At 44.3% G+C, this 24,938-nt stretch overlaps 1 protein-coding gene across 1 annotated transcript in view; it reads left to right on the top strand.

Moving 5' to 3' along the window:
• The window catches only part of PLPP3 (phospholipid phosphatase 3), an 81,351-nt gene that overhangs the window by 16,219 nt on the left and 40,194 nt on the right, over window positions 1-24,938 (top strand). The window lies entirely within an intron of this gene.

The following is a 24,938-nucleotide window of genomic DNA, read 5'->3' as shown; positions in this document are numbered from 1 at the left end:
TCTGATTTCCTCTGGGCAGAATTAACCCCTCTTTGGGCTATCATAGCACTTTGTATTGACCTTTCTTGTGTCAAATTTTTTGGCTTGTTTTATGGTTTTGTACAGTTCCATCTTAATAGATTATGATTCCCTTGTATATAACAGGTGCTTGAAAATTTTTATTAAAGTCAAGACATTGAAGAAAATGTCAACAAAACATTATTTTAGTAAATATAGACAAGAAGCAAAAGGAAAAATAAAATTTTTGTTGCTTATCCTACCATAGTCCTAAGGTAGCCATGGGCACAGTATCTCTTCTTTCTATAAATGGCTGAATTATTATTAAGTATAATTATAAAGCTAAACACTGGATGCTTAAGACATACTTCCTGCAAATCAGTGTGATGGAATGGAAAAAAGCCTTCGCTTTCTAGAGTTTATAACAGCCCATAATAAAGTATTAACTAACCTGAGAGATTGGGAGTATGTAGCTAATTAAAGGCAGCTTGATATTTTAAGTTCAATTTTGCATTTCATGCAGTGTTTTGAACTTGGTCAACAGACTGAATTTGTACTAACCATAATAGCTTCCATTAAAAAAAATAATTGAACTTACCCTAAAAGCCAGGGCTGTATTTTAGGATGAGTGGTTTTTCTCATCCTAGTCGTGCCTTAAGGAGTGGCTCTGAATGAGAAGAGCAGACGCCTCCTGTTGGGGGAAGATGCCCAAGCGGAGAGTTACGAAATCTAGGTTTATATCTTAACTTTCTTATTAACTTACTGGGTCACTTTAGCCAAGTAACTTTTCCTCTCTGTGACACTGTTGTCTCATCTGTGAAATGGGACAGTTAAATCTTCCAGCATGGAGAATTCTCTTGTTCTTTTGTCCAACTTGGCATTTCCTCTGAAATCTCTATCTCCGTTCCTTAAAATATTTTAAAGTTCACATTGAAGGAGGAAGGGAAGGATTTTCTCCTTTCAAATCTTTTCTGTTTGATCATGTTGCTGTACTTTTTCTTAATTCTGTCCCTTCAAAAGTATTTGGTTCATAGCTTTTACCATTGGAAAAACTTAAAAACAATCCCCTTGTATACTAGGACACTGTACATTTGTATGTTTACCTTTTTAGGTATTAATCTGGGTTAATCTTGCTTTTCATAATTTTGAGAGGGCTGAGATTGTAGTACCAAAATGTCTGATTCAGAAGAGAAAGGAACTAACAGTACAGAGCACCTAATGTGTTTTATTCGATCCCTGTGATATCCTTGTGGAATGGGTGGATTACTCCAATTTTATAAATGATAAAACTGAGGCGTGAAGAGGTTAGTTACTAGGAATTAACCCCAGATCTGTGTATCTTATTTCAAAACTCAGGCTTCAAGACCACTTAATCAATCTTCCCACTTTCACCCACATCTGGGGCAATCCCTCTAAACCATCTTTTCTTGGTTAGTGTCAAGCCTCTGCTTAATAATTTCAGGGATGGTAAATTTTATAGCAGTTCTAATTGTTCAGAATATTATGTTAATATAAAATCTACCTTTCTATAAATTTAACCCAGCATCGGCTAAGTTTAGTACTCTGCTGGTAAGTTGTTATTAACATTGATAATCATATCGATCAGTTTCATAATTAAAAGCTCCTGAATAAGTGGTGGTGATACGTCACTTCAGGCAACATTCATTGAGCACCTTTCATGTACCAAGTACTGTGCTTGCTGTTGGGGTCTAATGATGAATTGGATGCAGTTCTTCTAGGGTCTTCTAGAGGAGACACTGGTCAGATGCAGCTCTAGAAATACAACACAGACACAGTACAGAGGTAACAGGATCGAACTGGGGGCCCTGGGGACAGTCTCGTCACAGTTGTTGGGATGGGCAACTCAGGAGAACGCTCTTAGGGACCATTGTCAGAGAAGGCATTGCACTGAAGACCTTTCTTGAGCAGAGTGGTTCCTGCACCTCAGCTCTAACCATTGGTACAATGACCACCCTTTAGAATAACCTTAGAATGCAGGAGTGGAGGGGCCTAAGCATCAGTCGTTTTCCCCTGCCCACTCCTATTGAATAGATGGGAGAACTAGGCTCAGAGAAGCTCAGTCTCTTAGAAAATGAGTAAACTCCAGAGCAAGTAAAACCCTTACCTTGTGCAGGTTCAAGTTTAAATCCAATACATGCCATATTTTAAAGCATCCCTTTATGCTGTGGATTTGGTTATTATGCAAGTCAGATAATGACCCCATGTGTCATAAAGCCTTTTAAACCTTAACGTAACATCCCAAAGCACAGCAATATACTCTTACAGTAAAAAAAATATTCCAAAAATATGATTATGTTAAAAGTGGATAACCCTCCCACCCTCCCTCCAAATTCCACTCCCCAGAGGCAGCTGCTGTTAACAGTTGTAGTTCCTGCCAGCCTTACTTTGAATACACAGGTCTTCTGATTGGCATCCACCTTCATCCATATTGGTTGTTTCCTGGACACACCCCACAGATGTCTGCCTTCTGGCTCTGGATCATGCCTTTGCTCTTCAGAGCACCCTCCCCTTCTTCTCTGCCTGTGGGAAAGAGTATTCATCTCTAGTCTGGTTTCTGCTCATCCTGTACCCTCACTACCCCAACCTTGGGGAACTTTCACCTCCTCATTTCAAGTCCTTCCAGCTGTGACACTAGGTAGCGACCTTCAATCACTTACTTTCTGTTGGGTTAACTTTCCTTCCCTAAATAATGGGGCAGTTGAGTTAGATGATCTTTAAGCTCTGCTGAGGTCATCAAATATAAAAGACTCCACACTTAGGACATTGCTTCATGATTAGATGTCTTGATCCGTGTTGAATTGCTGAATCCTGTACAGGGTTGCGACATAAGAGGAGAGATAAAGAGCTTCACCCTAAGAAGTTCCCACAGTTTGAGCTCAAGAGTTAGAAAGTTTTAAACTTTCAGAGGCGATATGGCACAATGGAAAGAGGATGTGTCCTGGGGGACAGTTCTGGACTCAAATCCTGGCTCCACCATTTGCTAGCTTACAACCCGAGGCCAGGGTTGTAACCTTTCTGAACTTCAGTTTCCTCATCTGTAAAATAAGGACAACAGTTCCTATCTGACAGAGTGTCCCAAGATTGGGAGATACAGACAGTAGCCTCTTCCACATTAATCTCTACCCTACTCTCTAAAACCTTTTTGTTGAGAAACTTTTCTGTCACAGTTGGCAAGCTTCACAAGGAATAAGAGAGAGTGCTACCTGGATTGATAGGACGTGCAGTGTACACAGTATGGATTAGATGCAGTTTACCTGATCTGCCAAAAGTAACTTTGGAGACCTTCCAGGGAATCATCGAGCAGCTGTACAGATGTAGCTACCTTTCTGTCTGCGCTTGCTGAAGGAAGGTGTTTTCCAATTTGGAGAGAACGTGTTGGAAATTCATCTTTAATGCATTCCAGTGTTCCGAGGCAAAACTTGCCCAAGAGATTGAGCAGAGCCTATGAACCAATATCATTTAAAGTTCATTAAAACTATCATCTTAATTGAATACAATGGAACAAGAAGTTCTCAGTCTTCTGGTAGCAATTAAAGACTAAAGAGTCAATTTGCAGTTGTTTTTGCAACTCTTAAAATAATACTTTCTCTGCCCCTCCTCTCATGAAAAGAGTTTTTAGCTATAGACATAACTTCACATTGAGGATTTTGAAAGCTGTGAGGACCACAAACCTGCTGGCAAAGGCTTCTGCTGCCAAGGCATCAGAGCTCTCAAAAGCAAGATGGTTCAAGCTCAGGATGCGCTGATTTGGAAATAGAGTCCAAACAAAGGGCCTTTTGAAGCAGGAAACTGGGCTTTGGCTTCAGCACAGAGCAGTGTGGGATTGGAAAAGCGCCCTAGGACTCGCTGAGGAGAAGAGGCACTATGAGACCGATGGGAGGAAGTATAAAGTTTCTCCATACAGTGAGACTTTCTTTCCAAAGCCTTGAAAGTTGGTTTCGGAAGCTGTCATCTTTCCTCTGTCTGCTTCATCGGCATGCCTCTAAAATGTGGACTTAACGACATGGTATGTCTTTGAGCAGAAAAGGAAAATGAGCCTCCAAGGTACATGGGGACGTTCCCATTCTAGCAAGATGCCTGACCTGAAGACCAGTGGTTTTCTTTCAAGACCCAAAGCAACCACATTCGTGGATTCATTCATTCACTCACTTAATTGCAATATTTACTGATCACCTGCTACGTGCTAGCTTGATGGAGGTATAAAGTTAAACAGCACAATTCCTGCTCAAGGAGCTCAACATTTAGTAAACCAAAACTTGAAGTACTTAACAATGTGTGCACGCACACATGACTTTCCTCTCCTCCATCACGCACACAGGATTTTACATTTGACCTTCCCTGCAGTGAAACTTCGAATACTCACCTTTACAGGTATTCTAAACAGCAGCGCCCTGACCAACAGAAGGAGTCCAGTTCAGGTAGAGAAGGGCTGTAAGCACGGGGGAAGGCTCAGTGATGGAGCTTAAGGAAGAGAAAATAATTTAAATTCTGATGGATTCTATTCTTCGTGTTTTTTTTTTCTTTCTTTCTTTTTCCTGTTCCTTTTTCTTTTCTCTGGCCATGCGGCTTGTGGGATCTTAGTTCCTGACCTGGGATTGAACCTGGGCCCTGACAGTGAACCGAGTCATAACCACTGGACCACCAGGGAATTCCCAGTTCTTCATTTTGATATATCTAAACTTCACCTATTAAGCACAAACTTCCATGACCAGAAAAGACCCACTTCCTGTCAAAGGCTTGGTGAGGCGGAGGGAGGGGAGTGGAAACACAAGAGTAGGAACAACAGAAGGAAAAGCGTGGGTTTGGCAGAACCACTGGCAAGAGAACTTACGCTGGAGAGCCTGGGAGCTGGAACCCGTCGCCGTAGAAGAAGCGCGGTGGCTTTGGGTTGTACATTTGGAAAACTGATTTTTCTGGAACAGAAAGGGCTCAAAGATGTGAGGCAAAAAGGGACAACCTTTCATGTATTAGTGATCTTAGATGTTTGCTCTGTGCCCCAAATGTGTATCGATAATGTAGCCCATGTGTTCGTCTTCCAAGAGTCAAGAATCCAAGCTTACTCAGTCTCTGCCTTGTAGCGTTATTTATGTGCCAGTTTACTACTGATTGTTCCTACACAGTAGTTTTACAGACGTAGGCTTGATCAACCAATGCAAACATTCTTGAATTCAGAGGTGCTGGGGCCTTGAATCTGCATACAGGTTCCCCTAATATTAGCTGGATGTTGTCATCAGATGTAGGGATGTCTTGATTCCCACTGAAGGTGGTGTTTTTGATGACAGGACTTAATCAGAGAAGTGACAATGTCTGATTGGTTGATTGAACAACATTCAGAAGAAAACTTTCTGGTGTGTTTACAGATACCAGGCCACACACATAGCTTTTCTCTTGCTCTTTAGTTTTTTTTTCTCTCTCTTGCTTTTTGAATTAGAGTATTTGTATGGTAGATTACAATTTGGGGAAAATACTGTATTCCTATGTATATTTGGAGAGGTATAGAGAATAAGTGAGGGTTTATGTGGAACCTTGACAGTGAAATCTGAGGCAGGGACCTTCTTTTTTTACTTCTCTATTTCTTTTTCTTTTTTTTAATTTATTTATTTGATTTTTGGCTGCGCTGGGTCTTCGTTGCTGTGCGCCGGCTTTTCTCTAGTTGCGGTGAGCGGGGGCTTCTCTTCGTTGCAGTGTGCAGGCTTCTCACTGCAGTGGCTTCTCTTGTGGCAGAGCACAGGCTCTAGGCACGTGGGCTCAGTAGTTGTGACATGCAGACTCAGTAGTTGTGGCTCGTTGGCTCTAGAGCACAGGCTCAGTAGTTGTGGTGCACAGGCCTAGCTGCTCTGTGGCATGTGGGAATCTTCCCGGATCAGGGCTCAAACCTGTGTCCCCTGCATTGGCAGGAGGATCCTTAACCACTGCGCCACCAGGGAAGTCCTACATACAATTTTCTATTTTTTTATATTTTATTTATTTATTTATTTATTTATTTTTGGCTGTGTTGGATGTTCATTGCTGTGTGCGGGCTTTCTCTAGTTGCAGTGAGCGAGGGCTACTCTTCGTTGTCGTGCGCTGGCTTCTCATTGTCGTGGCTTCTCTTGTTGCAGAGCGTGGGCTCTAGGCGCGTGGGCTTCAGTAGTAGCGGCACACGGGCTCAGTAGTTGTGACTTGCAGGCTCTAGAGCTCAGGCTCAGTAGTTGTGGCACACAGGCTTAGTTGCTCCGCGGCATGTAGAATCATCCTGGACCAGGGCTCGAACCCGTGTCCCTGCATTGGCAGGCAGATTCTTAACCACTGTGCCACCAGGGAAGTCCTACATACAATTTTCTATGTTGCTAATAGTCACCATAATGAAAATTATTTTGTTTTTGCTTGACCATATGACCCTTTATGATCATTCAGAATTAAGCATCACCCTTTAATCACACATAGATTTCTCTTTCACTCCCTTTCTCTTCTCTTCACCGTGGGAATGGTACTATTGCCCCTGTTGTGCTTGGATGGCTGTGACAGTACCATAGACTGGATAGCTTAAAGAGCAGAAATGTATCGTCTCAGAGCTATGCAGATAGAAGCCTGAAGTCAAGGTGATGCAGGGCGATTCCTCCTGTGGGCTGTGGGGCAAGGATCTGTTCCTGACCGCTCTCTTTGGCTTGTAGATGGCCGTCTTCATGTTCTCATGGCATTCTCCCTGTCTGCCCTGTATGCGTGTCTCTCTGTCCAAATACCCCCTTTGCAGCAGGTCACCAGCCATGTTAGATTAGGACTGACCCTAATGTCGTCACTGTAATTTGATGACTACTGTAAAGACCCCACTTCCAAATAAGGTCATAGTCGGAGGTCCTGGGGGTTAGAACTCCAATATATGAAATTTTTGAGGTGGGGCATAATTCAATCCTTAACACCCCGCATTTGTATATGAGGAGATTGAGACCCAGGCCAAGTAGCTGGAGGTTTTAATTTTGGCCTGAGTGAATCTGGAGTGACGCATTGTCATCGCATCCTGTCTTCTCCCCATGACTTGAAAACACCATGAACAAAGGGAAAAAAAATTCTTTGATCTGAATTTAATTAGTGTGAGACAATGTTTGATGGTTATTAACTGCTAAATTTAACTGAGTTTGACTATTTGAAACCTGTGTAAATCATGTTATTTAAAAATGAAGTTAAGTACAGCACACCATACTTAGTTAAAATGTTTTATTGCTCTAAAGCATTTGCTAAGCCTGTTGCACAGACTCTTCCATTCTTATCTGAAAGTACCAGATAAGTACTGGTATTTATAATACAGTGACCTGTAGGCTTTATAGCATCCCATCAGTTCCCTGGCAACTGGATCACACTTTATAGCAAAACCAATCAGTATTAGATATTGGTCACCAATTTTTATCTTGTTTGTCTCTCTTTTTTGTAGATTCCTTTTAGTTCTTCATTTTCCTTCTCCTGCATTAGTGATTGTGGCAAGCCACACACAAACACTCACATGTACACACACACATTTGCACCCCATATATATATATATATATATATATATACACATATATGTGTATACACACACACACACACACACACACACACACACACACACCATTAGGCCCCAGGGAAGGCTAGAACCAGCATAACAATAACCGGCTAATGTAGCCAGTCATGGTGCAGTTGTACAGCTCATGGATACCTGTACTTGTGTCTCTTTGTCACTGAGTGCACTTGGGCAAATCACTACTCTTCTTAATTTCCCCACATGAATTAAAAAAGAAAACGATTTAACTTACGATCACTGCATCTCCCCAGTTGCTCTGACGTCTGTGCTTTGTTCATTGTAGGTGCATAATAAATATCTGTTGGACAAAAATGAATGACAAGAAAGTGAACACATAGTATCCGTAGTGTGGCGTGAACTAAGGAAGATCCAAGTGACATTCCATTCAAACCAACATGAAGTGCTGAGAAAATCCCCAGTTATTTTCCTTTAGCTGGAAATAATCAAACATTGAAAAGACATTGGAATTTTAGAAAACTCCACATATGCTGATGCCCTTGCCTGCTTTAAAGGAAAGGAAGAACTGCCACGTGGGCACATAGGGCTACCCTAGTCATCTCGCTTCATTCCAGTGTATTTTGTGGGGAAACCATGAGCCATAACCATAGCTTCATGAATTGAGTGCACTCTATGTAAACTTCATAGTAACCCCTCCACTGGCCCCATGTTACAGATGGCCTGGAGAGGTTAGCAGCTTACCCAACGTCACAGGACTAAAAAGAGGCAGATGCAAACTTCAAAAGCAAATCCATTTAATCCCAAAAGCCCGTGCTTTTCTTGATAGTCTGTATTGTCAGTCACCCGCTCCCATCTCATAAAAAACCCAAAGGCTTGGTGACGTTCATGATACATATTCAGTAACTCTCTGTGAAGTACATAGTAGACTTCTTTATTGGCCGAGATAACACTTGTCTCTCTCCTTCTTACAGAAGACACACCATCCCATATTCATGATACGAGTAACACCGATTGAGCATTTCAGTGTGCTAGGCATTGTATGAAACATTTTCTCATACAGTATCTTTTTTATGTCATATCCCTATGAGAAGTTAACTGGCATGTTTAAGGTGGAGACAGGACCCAGGTGTGTCTGACTCCAGAATACACACACGTGGAGCTGTACCATGCTACTCTTTGCCATGTGCTTCAGTAGCCAACAGATGGATTGCCACCCCCTTTAGCCTCATACTTCTCGTATACGCCTAGTAATGCTTTTGAATAGTGCTGTGCGTTAAGATAACCTGAGAGAGTCTGAGACTAGCAATGAGTTTCAGAGAGGTGTAGGAAGCAAGGAGGGGAACAGGCCCAGCCTCTCCTGGAGAGCAGGCAGTGTTTATTCGAGTTGTGCTGTCCTGGACCTAGCTTGGCGTCCAGGCTGTGAGAGGCTTTCATACATCTTATTCAGGGCGGATGGGGATGTGTCTAGAGAATGTAGAAGGTTTCTCCTTGGGAAGATGCTTGTCATGTGTCACTGAGCAGGGAGCTTTAGATGTAAAGTCCTATTCTCCAGTCCCTCTTCCCCATGGCCGCCAGGGTGCTCTCCCTCAAACACAACTTGGCCATACTGTCTACCCCACACATATTCCTTTATTTTGAGTGTCTGCTGTGCACCCAGCAATGTGTAGAGGATGAATAAGAAACACCATCCCCGCTGCCTAGGAAATCAGTCTTGTTGGAAAGCCATACCCTCAAAACATAATTTTGGAGCTGGTTAGAGACCATTTAGGCTAGCTTTCCTTAGCAAGGGCTCTGGAGAACTGTGGTTCTTCTGGGTTGTACATCTCCCTGTTGAAACTCAAAAGTGAACTCTGATGAAGTCTCCAGGGAGAACAATTTGTGCCAAATATGCTTTGGGATATAACCAAGTAGTGCAGGCTCCTCTCTTTAATAGATAAGGGGGCTTGGCGAGGAAAAGGGACTTTCTGATGTCACCGAAGAACCCAATGTTGGGCTCCAAGACCCAGCCCTGGGCTCATGCTGCTGCACTGGCCCCCTAATGTTACTCCCCGCTCTGCTTCTATCTCAGACCAGGCAGTCCTAAACCACATATTTTCTCCTGTATCTTGAAACCATATGTTTGGTAGGTTTTTTTTTCTCCCTTTCTAAGATAGGCCTCTGGTGTTTGGTGTCTGAAATCGTTCTGTTTCTTTTTCAGAGCTGTTTTGGCAAAGACGTTGGAAAGCTAGGTTCACAACGAGGCAGAAGAGAAAGTGAGAGGAGGCTTGCAGGTGTGGAGCCCTAGTAGGAAAGACGGGGTTTCTATGGGAATGTTACCAGCCCCCTAAATAGGGAGCTCTTTGAGGGCAGGAGCCCTGGTTTATTCATCTCAGTATTTCCCACTCCCAACACAAAATAGACGCTCAGTAAACCTTTGATATTCAATATGCTTTAAAAATTTTGTTTATTTGGTGTGTGCATATAAAAAGTCCATTGTAAAACCCCTTGAATTCAAACGTGAAATGGTCTTGACTTTTTAGAGTAGTGATTCCCAGATCGCCTTGGGATAGAATCATCTCAAGGTCTTATTATAAAAGGAGAATTCTCAGGCCCTCGCCGCAGAACTTCTGATTGAGTTATTGAGTGGGTTCTGAGCAGTGCCTGGAATGTGTTTTTTAATAAGTGCCCCTGATGGTTTGGATGATTGGCCAAATCGGAGAGTCAGTATCCAGAGGGTAACGTTGTTCGATCCCCCATGTCACCCTTAAAGACAGACATGAAAATAAGCACTGGCCTTCAGGCCTGGAACCTTAAAACAAACACACACACAAAGAGCTGTGTGCGAAGGAATACAGAAAGGCTATATGCAGAACAATTGGCCAGTATAGCCGGGGTCAGATGGAGAGGGGCGATGGATAGAAGTGATTTGCAAGCCTAATTAGACCTCCTCCCCAGTGCTCAAACCTGCAGCTCTAAGCCTCCTGCTAATTGGCAGTCCCTTAATAGATTAGGACCTGGCATCAGGTTTGCATGTTATTATAAACCACACACAGAAAAACCCAGTGGCTGAGGAACTCCTGCCAAACCCAGGCCTGGGTTTTTGTGAGGCTTTTGAAGCGCGCTGCTCTTTCAGTATTTTGTATAGTCAGTGTACTAAAAGGCATCAAACCATTCCTTTGGATGGGATTTGTGAAGGACGAGTTTGTTCAATAATTAATTCCCCAAGACCCATTCTGTCATCTTGATGGACAGGCTGGAGCCCATATATGCAGCTCTGCATTCAGCAGTCCTTGGTGCATGATAGGAGACATGATTTCTCATGCATCCCGTCCTATCCTTAGGAATCTGTGCCCCTCCCCTTGGTGCGCTTGCAGGGGAAGGAAGAAACGTTAAGAGCGCATCTGCTAGAGCTGGGCTGAGTGACACACCATCTCAGGAAATCCTCACAGCAGCCCTTCCAAACTGCATGACATGACGCGTTTTGCCAATGAGGACGTGGAGATCCTGAGAACTCGCTAGTCCAGGGTCACGCCACTACACCTGGCGGAGAGGGGAGGGACTCGCACCTGGGTCTGCTCGCTGCAAACTGCCACCGAACCAAACAAACCAAAGCTGGAAGATCCTTTTTAATTTTTCTTGGTGCTCAGTTGATGAATCTGGGCAGTGTAAGAGTTTTTCTGAGACTCACATCCTGCGGGGGAATACTTGTTTGCATCCCTGGGTAATATATGTACTGTAAGTACACACCTCCCTCCTCAGATCATATAATAGGGTCCCTGCTCAGGGGTGAGGCTGCCATCACAGAGAGCCATGCTGCACGGAGGGACCGAGCGGGGCCGCAGAGGGTGGCTTTGCAGGAGTGCGAAGGCCTCTGACTGGCTGCCAAGGGCGCAGTCAGGTATGCCTGGGGCCTTTGAGCAATTCCAGGGGCCTTGCCCTCTGCTCTTGTCGGCCCAATGAGGTTCCAGGGGGGCCTCCTTCCATTTTTTTCCAAGTCCATGTCCACAAAGGGAGAGCTGTAGTGGAGGCCGAGATTTCAATGAAAACCTTCCATTTTTCAGGCAGACATACCAGGCAGCGCTCATGGCGATACTATGGTGATGGAGAATAATGTTATTTGGCATTCCGCCCTTTTCAGAAAGTGTATGTGTGTGTCGGGGGTGGTGATGCGGATGGACAGGCGGGAGAGGATAGGCAGAGAGAACAGTGTGGGCTTTGTAACTTCCTGCAATAGAGAGGTCAGGTGGGCAGGGTCATGAAGAGAGGAAGGCTGCAGGGAAGGCCTCAAAGCCCCCTCCTTGGGCTTCAATACCTTCTCCTCCCCCTTTCCCTGATTCATTCACTTTGAGAGGTTGCAAAGGGGATGTTGAGGAGTTTTTATGTTTTTATTTGGAAGAAGGGCTCTAGACGTTCTGTCCCTCGGAGAGAAGCTGGCTCCTTGCTGCTTTGCAAGGATTAAGGGCCTGGCTTCCAGAACCGTGGAAGAAACATCCCAGGAACTACCCTTTTCTCTCCACAGCTGAAAAATGCATCATGGAGCAGTGGCTTCCTGGAGAGTTCTGGCAAAAGAGCTTCCCTCTGGAACAATAGGGTTCCTATAGCAAGCCACCTAGGAGTCCTTCCCTGCAGCCCGCTCTCCCACGTGCATCTGGATGACCACATTTTGTTTCCCTGATCCTGGTGGGGAAGGGGCGGGGCTCTCTGCCAGAGCCACCAAGGGCGGCCCCAGAACACAAGGGTCTCTATCTCGGGAGGGCTGACCCATTTACGAGAAGTACCCCTTCTGAGGTCCAGTCAAAGGCACCTAAACGTAGGAAATGTGATGGCTGCAGGGCACTGTGCAAAGCCAGCCTGACCCGGCGGCGTTTCTGCCCTGCTGCTCTGTGACCTTATTTCTCATCTTCTGTTCTGGCCTTTGCAAAATCGAGCTGGTACTGCTTACTGGAAAGGATTATTGGGAGGGATAAATGAGAGCCAGCTCAAAGTGCCTAGAATAGTATCCAGTTTGCAGGAGTAACTGATGCTAATTCCCGCCCCCCCCCTCCGCCTCTAACACACACTGCAGTATTGCTGATAGATACCTACTTCTTTGAGCCAAGAGCTGGCAATCATGAATTTGGTTTGTATCTGAAGGTTTGCAGATTTGGGGATGTTTTCTGGGGCTGTTCTTTATAAATGAGCATCTTTGAACCCTGGAAGGCTTTGCTTGGCCAGGCTACCTTCACAAACTTAAAGTAGCCTGCTCCCCGGTTACCCCAGCTGGGATAGTGGGCAGGAGGTGATGCCCATCTGCTCTGTAAAGATGCCATGGAAAGAAAGCCTTCAGTTTGTTCAGAAGATGCCCTGCACTCCTTGGATAAAGGTGAAAACTTTGGAAGGTCCATAAGACACCTGGTAAGACCACCTCTTTCATTTTGCACATGAAGAAATAGAGCCCAAGAGAGCAGAAGTGCAATGATATAGTTAGTTAGCAGCAGAGTTAATGCTGACGAATACAAGTTTTTATTATCAGTTACCACTGGTTAGTATTTGTTTTTAAGGTGTCCTTGGCTAGAGAAACTTTGACTAAATTCCCCAAACTCACTTGTGCTATCTTATTGCTACCAGGCATTACTTCACTGAATCAAAAACTAGTGTGGAGATCATTTTCCTTCCAGGATATTGGCTGAGCTGACCCAGCGCAGACTACTTGAGATACTTTCTTGCTCAGTAGGTGAAAGGTTGGCTAATTTATTAGAACAGACACAAAGTAGAATGACCCCAATATATCTATCTGCCTTCAACTTACTATAATTTATAGCGATCTAGTGATGATTAAGTTAGATTTTCCTCCAAGGAAGAAATTTCTTCTGAACTGAACAACATTTCTACCTCTCAGTTTTTCCTTTTTAGCATCTTTTCAGCATTTGTGTGTTAGGAATTAGATAGGCTCCCTCAAACTACTTTTCTCACTTTGCCTCAAGAGTAAGAGGTGGGTAGGGGATGAGGGTGAAGCTCTGAAGCAGTTTTTTGGGGGTGGGGGAGACTTCCCAGTTCTGGATTTTTCTTTTTGTTTTTTTGTATTGCTTTAAATACATCATTAGCATTCAAATAACAGCAAGGAATCTGAAATGCATTTATTGAGCTAGTCTATAAACCGGTATTGCATACCTATCGGCTGCTGAGTCATGTGCTAAAGGGCATCTTCCATGCTCCCTGAATATTTTAGAAATGCCTACGTGGAAGTTCCCGTCATGTGGCATCATGGGCAGTTGTCCCCAGAGTGTGCCTTCTTAGAGGGCAGGGACCACTTCTTATTAATTTTTGTAGCTCATAATTCTCTCAGTGAGGAGTTTCCTCCATCAAAGCAGGCTTTTTCTCCTTCACTTTCTTGCCACCCATTGCAACTTGGAGAACTCAGTGGGGCATGCACCAAGCCTCAGATGTCTGGGAGAGAAGTTTGACTTGTACTTTAATCAGGTGTTCTGTAATGCCATTCACTCCCGGGATATGTCTAAAATGAAAATATAGCCTAGAAGGACAGCACAGAGAGAGGAAATAAACTACAAATTAAAAAGTGATTAGTGAGTGTTTAGGCAGAAGGTCAAAGGGATTATTTTGGACTTCAAACTTTTCAGCTTTCAGGGCTTGTATTCAGTTACAAAATTACATCCCCGAATTATTTGTGCAGGTGGCAGCTGTCAGATTTGAAGAAGGTTTCTGTGTTTTACAAAAGGAACATTGACAGGGCTGGGAGTGGGGAGTGTGCTCCTGGGGTGAGGGCTGTCTTCTCCGCTACACACTGGAATTGCTCCAGTCTTGTGCAACTCGAGTGACAGTCCTTGTCTGAGCTGACACAGCCGTGTCCAGGTTGGTCAGGTGACCTCCTTGAGGAAACCAGTCAAGCCGGTTGATTGGCATGGAAACAGTCCCGGAGAGTCGATTTTCAGACTGGGAGCGCGGGGAACGAACCTTTGTTAAATACCTACCATATGGTATTGCATCCTCACAGCTCTTCAGAGTGGCTCTTGGCGTCCTCTTTTTACAGTTGGGGCTCAGAGAAGTTAAGCAGTTTGCTGAAGATTGCCTACATGATAAGTGGCAAACCTGGTTTTCAAATCCAGGTCTGTTGCTTTCTTTTTTTTTTTTTTTTTGCGGTACGCGGGCCTCTCACTGTTGTGGCCTCTCCCGTTGCGGAGCACAGGCTCCGGACGCGCAGGCTCAGCGGCCATGGCTCACGGGCCCAGCCGCTCCGCGGCATGTGGGATCTTCCCAGACCGGGGCACGAACCCGCGTCCCCTGCATCGGCAGGCGGACTCTCAACCACTGCGCCACCAGGGAAGCCCTGTTGCTTTCTTCAAATCTGTGCTCTTCCTCTTACTGGGAACTTTCTTCACGGCAGGGGTTCCCAAGAGGATCACAGCAAGTGGGTTAGGTCGGGGTGTGCTGAAAATGATCCTTTAGCCCTTGGCCTGCGAGGTAGGGTGGGTGTGGCACTGAATCACTGAGCAGCAGCCTCCTCAGTTTACCCCTTCCAAGTATTTTCTGATAGTTTCACTACCTAAATGTCTGGGGAACTCTGAAGATTAAGCGTCTTAAAGATCATCCAGTTCAACCACTCCTCTGAGACTTGAAGCTGGTTGGGTTCTCCATAATTTACTCCTGGTGCAATTGTCTGCTCTTTGTGAGGGTATGTGGTACTGTGTTGCTTTGGGAGATTGTGTTAAAAAAAAAAAAACAGGATTTGGGGATATGAGAGAGATTAGGTTAAATTCAGAAACAGGGGGAGGTGTTGGGGAGAATCTAAGGGGGGGATCATAGAGTGTACTGGGGGCGGAGCCATATCCTCGGAATTTTAGTCTATTTCCTATACAATTATTCAGTACCCATGCGTTGAGCACCCACTAAGTGCCAGGAATTCTTCTTTGTGCTGGGGATACAGAGATGAATAAAATATGGACCCTTTTCTGAAGAGACTCTCAGCTAGTGAGGAGACTTACCAGAAAAGAGTCATTACAGTGCTAGGGGGTGGTGGGTCTCAGCCTTCCCATCTAGTAAATGGAATAAATGACACCTCAGATCTCTTGTAGTTCCAAAATTTTACCAGCGTATTACCGAAACGTTCCTGACTCCACTAGAGTAAGGTTTGTAACACCAACAATTATCTAGTGGATTTTAACTTGTAAATTCCTTCTCACTTGGCTTTGACTTTTTAGAATGAATGAGCTTCTATCAGAAAGAGGCTTTGTTTTCATTTTAATACTGTTGCCTTGAAAAATAGAACACTCTGTCACATAGACGTGTATAAGTTGGGTCCACTTCTTTCTTCTGAAGCATAACCATGTAATTTATTAACACGTCCACATTGTTTAACTGGCCAGTAAGGCAGATTCATTCTGGCCCTACCACCGGCTTCATGGAATAAGCTTGCTAAGGCCTTTGTAGTTCAACAAGCCTTGGCTTCCAACCCTCATTCATTTTTTTTTCTTTTTAAACATCTTTGTTGGAGTATAATTGCTTTACAATGGTGTGTTAGTTTCTGCTTTATAACAAAGTGAATCAGCTACACATATACATATATCCCCGTATTTCCTCCCTCTTGCGTCTCCCTCCCACCCTCCCTATTCCACCCCTGGGTCACAAAGCACCGAGCTGATCTCCCTGTGCTATGCGGCTGCTTCCCACTAGCTATCGATTTTACATTTGGTAGTGTATATATGTCCACGCCACTCTCTCACTTCGTCCCAGCTTACCCTTCCCCCTCCCCGTGTCCTCAAGTCCATTCTCTATGTCTGCATCATTATTCCTGTCCTGCCCCTAGGTTCTTCGTAACCTTTTTTTTTTTTTTTTTTGGTTCCATATATATGTGTTAGCATACGGTATTTGTTTTTCTCTTTCTGACTTACTTCACTCTAGGTCCATCCACCTCACTACAAATAACTCAGTTTCATTTCTTTTTATGGCTGAGTAATATTCCATTGTATATATGTACCACATCTTCTTCATCCATTCAACTGTCAATGGACACTTAGGTTGCTTCCGTGTCCTGGCTATTGTAAATAGAGCTGTAATGAACATTGTGGTGCATGTCTCTTTTTGAATTATGGTTTTCTCAGGGTATATGCCCAGTAGTGGGATTGCTGGGTCGTATGGTAGTTCTTTTTTTAGTTTTTTAAGGAACCTCCATACTGTTCTCCAGTGGCTGTATCAATCTACATTCCCACCAACAGTTCAAGAGCAGCCCTCATTCATTTTACTAACCGTGAGACCTTTGGCAAGTCACGTAGCTTCTGAGCCTCACTTTCCTCACGTCTGAAATGCAGATGTTATTAACCACCTTGCAGTGATGACTTGACACAAGTTTTGGATTTGAAAACGTTGATAGGAGGCACAGTCTTTGGTTAAGTTTAAGACATACACACATGCACATACTCATCCATATATGTCTAATGTAGCCATTACCTATCATGGCGGACATTGTTGAATCAAGAGTTCATTATTTCTATTTTTATGACTTCAGCCAAGGACTTTATGTTCTCTAGAGTAGGGATGGAAGAGCCAAACGTCTCCAGGGGCCAGGTAGTTAACATAAATGACTGAAGTAGACCAGGTATAGGAAGATTGACAGTACAAGCTCAATGGGAATGGAACTGAGAGACAGCCTTGGTTCAGGGAGACAATAGGGCATGGTGGTGCCCTGGAGAATCTGTGTAGCCAGTTACCACTGCCTGCATTGATTGCCACAGGGCGGTAGAGATGGCTTAAGAAGCTGAAATCTGAATGTTATGTGAGACCTCTTGTTATTAAATGTTGACAACGAATTTTAAAAATCTTAAACACTGGGTGGGCCAAGCGGAACATCTCTGCAGGCCAGGTTCGGCATGCACTGCCAATGTGTCACCTTCAACCTAGAACTTGGTAGGACCGTGTAGCCTGATGGGTTAACTTGGAATACCCTGACGGCCTTGGATTTCCTATCAGCATGACTTTGTTCTTGTGAGGCCTCCAGTAATGCTTCAGCTCTTCATTTTTGGCACTGCATCTGGCTCCGGTCTTGCCTTTTGACTGTCTCGAGCTTTGACCCTCCCAGGTGTCTGATGTCCTGCCAGTCCCCATATTGTTTATTTTACCGCCACGTGAACCTGGTGTTTGGTGTACACCTGGATAGCACGGCTTGGATGGGAGCACACTGCTGACGAATGCATGTTTAACTATTGGAAAAATAAGAAGAAATGTTTTTTCACCCTTATTATAGACTTACCTCCCATTCAGCCTCCTGTGATCTTTGAGAATGCGGGGCAGGGTTCCTGCTGTGATATTTCTTCTCTGTGTCAGGGTGCCAGGTCCTGCTAACCACTATCGAAGCCCATTCTGTTTACACAATCCCTAGAAGTCCCTGGAATTAAGGGATTTTATGAGCATGCTTTTCCCGTGGGATCAGATTGCACTGGGGAAGAGGCTGGTGGGCCCGTGGCTTTTGACAGAACTCTGATCACATCTTATCCCTGCTTAAAAGCTTTCCATGGCTTCCTGTCACATACAGAAGCAAGAATTAACATTTATGGAGCCCAGCGGTTACTGGTTGTTTTATAAATTGTCCCAGTTAGTCCTTCCAGTCCACTCTTTACGTTGGGAACTATTACACAAAGGCCTATTGCACAATGATGCAGGTGGAGTTCAGAGAGGTAAACTGACATGCCCGAGGTCACACAGTAGGCATGACAGGTGATAGAAGTGGAATCCTGTCTGCCTGACTCCAAAGTTCCTGGTTAAATTGGAAAAAAGTAACTCTGCCAGAGTGGGTTACGTGGCTGAGTGACTCCTTTGTAGAAAAGATATTTATATTTAGGTCTTGAATCAGAGTCTGCCAGTGGTACTTTAATCCAGATGTTAAAAACATTACTTCCCAGAGTTGTCAGGAAGATCAGAGGTGATCATTTATGTAAGAGCTGTAAAACCCTGTGCACGCATGTGATTCTTTCTCTGTACTAGTTCTGGGCAGTGTATTGCCAATGAACACATCTGGGTCATTAGGGAGACTGAGGCAGGAGAGTGGCCGGATCTGTACAAATCCATCTCAGCATCTAAGGAGGAGGAGCCTTGCTTTTTATCCTTGTTCAAGGTCAACCTACACTTTCCGGAGCTTTGTAGCTTTGTGAATAATCTGCATAGACAGAGTTCATGTATACTTAAGAATAAAGGCTAACTGGCCCTGTCTCTGAATGAACTTTAGAGTCAGGGTATTCTATTGAATACCCTGGTTACACCTCTTATCAGCATAGTGGGCACTGAGGCAAATTATAATCTCTGACCCTCAGTGCTTTGGCTATATACTGATAATTAATTTAGAGGATTGTTTGGAGAGTTAAATCAGTTGATATATCCAAACCTCCTGGCACATAATAGGTGCCCAGTGAATGTAAATTTACTCTCACTCTTTTAAAAGAGGGAAGAGAAGAGAGGAAGGAGGTCTTGGGAAGTGACCCAGTTTGACCTGGAGCAGAGGAATCGTTAGTCCTTCAGGCTCTAGTAGTTGTGTAGTACTAGAAATAAAATATCTTGTTTGTGAAATACGTAATGGCAACAAAAGAGGTCTGGAATTCTCTCAGTGAAAGGTGTGAATCATGGGCTGTTGGTTGAGTTTTTAGTTCTTGGTGGATGTGGCAGCCCTTTAAAAATCCAACTGCACAAAAGTCGAAACAACCAGAGCTGGGGGTTTTAAGGTGGCTGAAGTTATTTATTTTAAAGGATAAAATGTGTTTATTTTAAGCCCTTTCAAATAAGAAAGATCATTCTAAGTCCTTTTTCATACCCACGATTAGACTAAAGACAGGTGTCTCTTTGTCACGGAATCTGAGATTTTTCCAAAGTTGAGGAACTCAAAAACAGTGCTCAAGGTTGTATCCTGAGCACCTCACACGGTGCCCAGAAACTAAACTCAGGAACTGTCTATACATGCCTGTGGAATCCAGCTAAGACCAAGGACTTGGGCTCAGGAAACCCAGGGACCAGGATTGGATCTGCCATTCCTTTCTTCATTTCTACCATGTGGTTGCTTTAAGTTCTGACAGTCTTCTTTTTGTAAAGAAAGGGCCTGAACTTTCCAGTACCGAAGGACTGAGCATTTGTCAAAGAGAACCTCTAGACCCAGAATACTGCATGTTCACACCAGCCAACAGCAAGCGTTTTTCATGGCAGCCTCTTTCAAAGGTGGGAAATGCCTTCATAGTAAACTTAGTTTTGTCTCATCTGGATTGTGGCCAGTCTAGAAATCTGGACAAATATCGTAAACCAAAGAAAGTTTGCACACTTCTAAGACAAGTAGCAATTAATTACTTTAAATAGAAACCTTGTCACTTACAAGCAACATAAATATTTGTATTTTGAACCTCTAAGTAGTAGCTGGGTTGACCATTCTGGCCTTAAGTGATTAAAAAAAAAAATCAGTTGGTCATATTTTAACAGGGAAGTCATTTATAAAGAAAGGGAGGGTCAGGTCATGGAGTAAGAAAACATAAGCCCAAAGAAAGACAGACCTGGGTTCAAATCCCAGCAACCAATTGACTCACTTGGGAACCTTGGCCACGTTACAAAACTACTGGTTTCAGTTTTCTGTTGGGTACAAATGAAAATAATGGCCCGTAACTTTTCAGAGCTGTTGTGGTGATGAAAATACACGAACTCCTAATTCGATTCTAAACTCCTTGAAATCAGAAGCCCGGTGGCGTCCACCTACGCTTCTCACATCTGGTCCATATTGGTGCCATTTGCTCGCTTTGATTTCAGATGAGCTGCTTAAACTTTCTGAGCCTCAATTTTTCACTTGTAAAGTGAGTAAAACAGTAAAGTTGGTAGAACTCTATACCGTAGGTAAGATGCATAAATTCCTGTCACAGAATCTTTTGAGCAACTAGACTGTGCTTGATACACACAGATTCTATATCCAGTGTTATTTTGTGAGCAGATATGTAGGCTTTCTGCAGATATTAGTTTAATTATCACTTACACAGATGCTGAACTTGGCTTATTTTAAGGTAACTACAGCTCGGGTGAAGTAGAAAGTTGGACAACTCTGGAAAAGGTACTTGAAGGGCATGGTCCATAGGAGCGATGGGAAAATCTCTCCCCGATGCTCTGATTTCGGTCACGCAAAAGTGCAAAAATTTCTCATTCACTCTCCCACCCCCACTCTTTTCCTACCCTCACAAGAGCTTTCTAAAAAGCACTTTGAGAGCAGGAGGCTGTGTTTAATTTTGCACAAACTTGAAGCTGTGGCTGGAGGGAGCAGGGCTCTGGGGCTGGGTCACTTTGGTAACACTTCCCACATGACTTTATCAATGGGTGGGCCACGGAAACTTATCCCATGTTTTCTTACACCCCACCCCCAAACCGCCCAACCTGCCCAAGTGTTCGTTTTTCGAAGCCCAAGAACTTTCAAAGGCCTGAACCCAACACAGGGGCTTTTCTTCATGCTTTGATTTTCTGCCCATTAAGTGTTTGTCAGTGAGTTCGTATTTCACCTCCTCTGCAGCCTACACATCCCAAGAGGTCCCTGGAGGTTTAGGAAGTTAATTGATCCTTGATTAAAAGAAGGAGAAATGCTTGAGTTGAGGTCTAGCATCACCAGATGGGGCGTGTGTGTGCGTGCGTGTGTGTGCGTGTGCGTGCGTGTGCGTGCGTGCGTGTGTGTGTGTGCGTGCGTGTGTGTGCGTGTGCGTGTGTGTGTGCGTGCATGTGTGCGTGTGCGTGCATGTGTGTGCGTGCGTGTGTGTGCGTGTGCGTGCGTGTCTATTTACATACATTTTGGTTCTGCTTAGCAGAAAGCTTGTAATGTACCTTTCATTATAGATAAATCTAAATTCCAGGATATTGGCTTCGGAGTCTTCATTATATTCAGTACTGTCGTGTGTGGTGCACAGTGAATGTTCAGAGAGCAGGAGCCAGTGCTGCTGCCTTGACTGTTCCAAACAAAGTATTTTCTTCTTCAAAGCCCATGAGATTTGCTGGGCTTCAATCAATGTATTAAACTCATAGGTGCTTCCTTCCCTCTCTTTTAAGTGACTCATTTACTTTAGAAAGCACCCAGGAGCCCTGTCCACCACTACCACGGACAGGGGGACTCCGGTAAGTCACTTTAATCCCTTTGAACCTTAGGGTGACTTAACGTGTCAGCTGTTATGACTGCTCCTCCTGTTGGCCTTTGGGCCACTGGAAGGCTGGGACTCCAACTCAGTAGCCCCATCAGTGCTGAGAACAGAACAGGCAGCAGGTTTGTCAGATCTGCCACAGTTTACGTGGGGATCCTCGGTACCTTGTGTATCTCTCCCAGCTCTGTAGCCAAACTTAAAACTGTATTCTCGTGATGGCAGTGGCCATCAGTTTTGTTGATGCCCTATTGCGGTCCCTAAACTACACTGTTTTTATGAGTGTATTTAGCCCCTGGACCCCAGAAAAACCTCTGACTCACATAAGGGTCAAATTAAGCCTCCCATCCGGGCCATCTTTAGTATCTCTAGTAGTGTTCTTTTGTGCCTGTGCTGTACTCTCTACATCCATCAGTCCTCACACTAAAAACGTTTTAGTGCACTTGTTTTCATGATCTTACAACACGATGCACCTCTTGAGGGCAGGTACTGTACTTTGATGTACTGACCCCTTGATTCCCAGCGTCTAGCCCTGGGAATGGTCTTATAATGAAATGATCAGGGACTGCAGTGGTTGGTAATAAAGATGGTGCCAACGCTGGAAATGGAGATCCCGTTTTGGAAAAGAACGCCTCGTCTCTGTCGTGGAGAGGCAAGGCATGGTGTTATGTCTCTTGAGGACTGGCTGTCCCGTTGGGGGGACATGTTCATGCTTTTCCCATCAACTGAAGGGGATCTGAGGTTATTCTTTTCCCAGAGCCAAGTCAAGATTTGACTGGCATCACCCCCAATCATACCACAAGTTTGTAGGGGAGACAGAAAAGGCCACCGGGTTTTCTAAATGCCGTCTCCACGCCTTTCAAGAAAATAAAATGGACCATATTCCGATCCAACTTCTTGTCTGTTTGTGGCCATCATCCACATAATTGGAACCGGAAACCCTCCCCAGGCCTTGGACAAGGAAGGAAGGAAAAGGATTTGGATTGTTCCCAGGTTAAGAGTACAGAGGAACTGACCAGACAGATTTTCTTTCCTAACCTTCTCTGTGGGACTTTCCCCTCCTTCTTCCTTTTAGCGTTTTTGAGTGTCCACAGTGTGTGCCAGACTCGGTGCTGACACTGCCCCGTGCTGCTGCCTGGTTTCTTCCAACGAAAACAACTTCCTGTACTGGTTTTATTCCATGATATGTGTCTTCCCCTACTAGATTGTAAACTTCCTGAGGGCAGGGCTTGTGTCATCTTTGTAATTCTCGTACTTAGTAGGCATATTTAAGACTCAATAAATATTTGTTGAGCGAATGAATGAATGAATACATTACTATATCCTCCCAGCAATCCCAAAGCAAGATTTTGTTTTTCCCGTTGAGCAGATGAGAGGGGGGTTTTGGAGCTGAAAAGTAACTTGCTCGGGTAGTAGGGAGCAGAGTTGAGATCACTAACCGAGTTCAGTCTGACTCCACAGCTCTTTTATATGTGTTTTATTGTCCTTAGGAACATATGTTTTACAGGCCTATCATGTGAACACTAGTAAAAATAGAAGCTGGGGGCCTTAGGAGCGGAGCACAAATGTAAGGAACTTGGGGTCTGTTCCCTTCCTTTTATTAGCAACGCTCTGGCTCCTTGGCACCACAGAGACTGTGACCGGGCTCAGATGTGAAGCTAACGGTGTTTATCACGATGTGTGGAACTTTAAAAGTGGACTATTAATATCATGCTGCTGGCTTCACAGCTCCTCTTCATAGCCAACTTGGCCACATTTCAAAATGTTTAGGCAGTGGAATGAAGACGGCTCAGGCCCACGTGATATCTTTTCTCTCCCAGCCCCCAACCCAAGAAGATCAGCTAACTACACTTGCCATCTCGAAGCCAGAATAATGGATTCCCCGTTTCCCTTTCTTCCTTCTCTCCATCGCAGAGCTAATAGTTGTTGCCTTCCAGGGCCCCTCTGTGTTTACTCTCCGCACAACGCTGTGGTGTGCGGCTGGGCTTTCTTTTCAAAGCACCAGTATGAATTTGATAAAGTAAATTGTTGTTCTAGCAGGAAGCAGTTGGGGGGGGGGGTCACAAAATAAATAGCCGTAGAATTCAAATAAATCCAAAGAATAAAACCAAATAAATCCATGTGTGTATGCAGTGATACATAAATACACTTTTTAGAAAGTGAGCATTTTTATCGCTGCCAGTCAGGACCAAAGTCATTGAAAAACTGCAGAGTTCACGGTATATATATTTTTTTCTTTAAGAGGCCGTTCGGGCCTTCGAGCCACATGACGTGAGCTTAATTCTTTTTGAAAAACATGAAAATGGAATCTTATCTTTTAAACGGCTGCTTATCGTGGGTTTTTTTTTTTTTCCACTAATAAAATTCATATATGGATGAAACCAATTTGCAAAGTTAAATTAGGGATTTAGGCACTTCGGGGTGGATTGAGAGACCCTGAGCGAGCTAAGCATTCTTTCTGAGCCTCTATTCTCTCCACCGGCAGATGAGTGATAGCGCTCAAGTGATTTTAAAATGACTGCTCAGGGTTGTTGGATGAGTCAATGCAAAAATGGTTGCAAAATACGTCACCTGTTGTTGGTGCACAGCAGTGGTGGGCTGCTATCATCGACAAGATGGTTTTCATGGTCTTCCTTAGCCTGACATTCAGTGGCTCACCTTGCACTTTTACTTTACCTTTTACTCACCATTGTGAGGTGGCCTTGGGGCTAGGTATTGAATTTGGATATAGGGGAGGAAGTGTCTTTCCAGCCTAAAGAAGACCATGAACCAAGACAGAGGCTCTGTGTCCTGTTTCGTTGGAGGGTGTATCAAGGTTCAGGTCGTGGGGAACTCTGGAGGTCATACTTAGGGATGTCATCTTGTCCTGTGCAATGGGGAAACATTGAAGAAGCTTGAGCGTGGCCATGACATACTTACGGTCAGGAAGCAGACTGGTGGATGTGGGTAAGAGGCACAGAAGGCCAGGAGACCAATTTGGAAGCTGCCGCCGTGTCCAAGAAAGAGATATTGTGGGCCTTCACTTTTTGCTTCAGGCTTATGAGGGCCTTTCCTGGCAGGTGATGGAATCCATTTTCCATGACCTTTAAGAGAATGGCATCTGAGCTGGACATTGATAAACTAGCAGCAGCTGCAAGAGTGCCTCGGTACCCCTGATGCCCTTGGGCTTTGCTCCAGGTCTGTAGGCAGGAGGGCCCAGCTCAGCTCTGCTGAGTCTTGTCAAAGACTCTTTGAACAGTGAAAGAAAAGCACTGGAAATGGCATTCACTAAGCAGCTACTATGTGCGAACACTGTACTAGGAGTTTTATGTGCTTTGTTTCCTATT

Source organism: Phocoena phocoena, chromosome 1 (assembly GCF_963924675.1).
Source record: "Phocoena phocoena chromosome 1, mPhoPho1.1, whole genome shotgun sequence".
Classification (NCBI taxonomy): domain Eukaryota; kingdom Metazoa; phylum Chordata; class Mammalia; order Artiodactyla; family Phocoenidae; genus Phocoena; species Phocoena phocoena.
Note: the sequence above shows the minus strand (reverse complement) of the source record. Positions and strands in the feature narration are given on the sequence as shown.